Source organism: Triticum dicoccoides, unplaced genomic scaffold (genome assembly GCF_002162155.2).
Source record: "Triticum dicoccoides isolate Atlit2015 ecotype Zavitan unplaced genomic scaffold, WEW_v2.0 scaffold221589, whole genome shotgun sequence".
NCBI lineage: Eukaryota > Viridiplantae > Streptophyta > Magnoliopsida > Poales > Poaceae > Triticum > Triticum dicoccoides.
Genome location: NW_021242285.1, coordinates 1 through 2,073, shown reverse-complemented (window position 1 = coordinate 2,073; position 2,073 = coordinate 1). Strand labels below are relative to the sequence as shown.

General features: G+C 39.7%; 1 long non-coding RNA gene across 1 annotated transcript; it reads right to left on the bottom strand.

The window, feature by feature from the left end:
- Nucleotides 1-318: 318 nt before the first annotated feature.
- LOC119345280 lies at nt 319-1,553 on the bottom strand. The gene is made up of 3 exons (XR_005166990.1): nt 1,479-1,553; nt 1,025-1,097; nt 319-649 (listed from the first exon to the last, which is right to left on the bottom strand). It is a non-coding gene; the product is annotated as an uncharacterized LOC119345280 (long non-coding RNA).
- Between the last annotated feature and the right edge of the window lie 520 nt (nt 1,554-2,073).

The window sequence follows — 2,073 nt, the reverse complement described above, 5'->3', positions numbered from 1 at the left end:
ATTGGACGGAGTACTTTATTGTACATATAGTTCAAATGTGATTCATGTCCATTAAATATCTGCCTCGCTGGTGGACCGCAAGCCTTGTGACCCATGAAATGTTGTCCGGCAGCACCTTCCGGTGGCCCTCCCCATCATATCTCCTTTTCTCCTCTGTCTGCAGAATGGTCAGTTTAGTGTTGCGGCGATGCTATGAGATTCTGATGGTCGTGGCGGAGGCCAGCAAGGAACACCTCTCAGTACACCAGCCAACAACAAGATTTTAGCCGGAGGAAATAGCATTTCACAAGACGGTATTAAAAACAGCGAGCAACATACAATAAAAACCAAGACAAAAAGTAGCCAACCAAGTATAGAGTTTACACACAGCCGCAGACCAGCCATGACACACAAATATATGGAGTTGACAGACAAAGACACTGACACACAAGAGAAAAATTCCAGTTGCAGGGTGCTTGCGAGCCCGGAGTGCCGAAGCAAGAATTTTCATGTGATTCCACGCGCCCTGTCCAAAGCCCAGCAACCGTTGAACTGCCTACATATTCAAGGATACATACACCCTATCATTCCAGATCACATGGGGCTATGCCTTTTTGGCTTCGATTACTGCTACTTAATTAGGACCCGAGGTTGCAATCTGCTTCTCCAACTACATCAAAACAAGAGTAGATTAATGATTATGACAGGTCTACAAAGTACAGTGGTGCTTAATTTATGTCGGTATATTTTTCCAGTACTTGGCAAAGGTTAAGTTAAGGTAGGAAACACAACTGGTTTTTTGGAGTTAGCCTAAGCATCTAACGAACCATCGTGACAATATTAAGACAGAAACATTCAACGCCAAATGGGACTTTCAAAGACCTCGTACTAAGTGCTCCAGAAACCAAACAATTTCAATAGTAACAAGAATAAGATCAACGTTATTACTTTTTTTTATCTTAAACAATGTATGACCGGTCTACATATTGTTGATACTTTTGAGAAGTTGGAAGTCAAAAGCCAACACAGGCACATAAGATGCTACCTGCATAATGGTCTGTAGCCTGTCGCGCACATCGTAGAACTCATTCCTAAGAACATTCAATGCCATGAGGCACCTGAAATAATGCAAACACACCACACTGTCACATTCTGAAGTAGTTAAGCAAACTGAACCGGAATGCTTCGGAAATTGTAACCGAATGTTTGAGAAAGAACTCTAGCCATCTCAAAACTTAATTGTGGTATAAACAAATGTCTAGAATTAACAAGTTGCAAGAGAATTATCATACAGATAAAGAAGTGAGTTATATCAATCAGCTGATTGGAGATGAAGTGAATAAGCAGGTTAGTGCTTATGAATATTAGATTAATATGAGCCAAAAATAGTGTCATTAAAGACAAAATAAGTTGGCAGGTTTCACATAGGGGATTTGATAAGCACAGAGAGTAGAGAGTAATTACTGTGGTACATATATAATAAGGTAACAAGAACTGACCTTTCTTTGCTTTTTCCCTCATAGAACTGCTGGAAGTGCACGCATGCAAGGTTAACTTTCCTAGCACCAACGCTGATACATGCCAAAAAGAGCACGATCAAGAAACTAGAAATTTCCCAAACTTAACAAACACTATGGAATGTTGAACATAAGCATAATTGCGGTGTCATAATAATATTACAGAGGAGCTATTTGTCAAGTGTTTGATCACCCAAAACAGAAAATAGTGTTGGTCTTATGTGCTATAGCAGTTAGTAGTGCTAGAGATATTTATAAAACGTTAAAGTTTCCCTAACCAAACGGCATTAATATACATCGGCATTTCCACTGCACGAAACATAACTAAACTCGTCTTTTTGAATTATGGCTGAATGACAACACCAACTGCACGAGGCGCACGCCCACAACGTATACACACCCACGCCGACACATCCAAATAGAGACAACATCAATGTATGTAGCGGAGAAACTGGAAAATAGCCATTTGCGTTACATAGAGGAGATCATTAATACTATAAATATTTTCATAACGGCAACTTTTATTGGTGACCTAAAATAATGCCATTGTCGAATATCACATTCAATAGTACGAGAA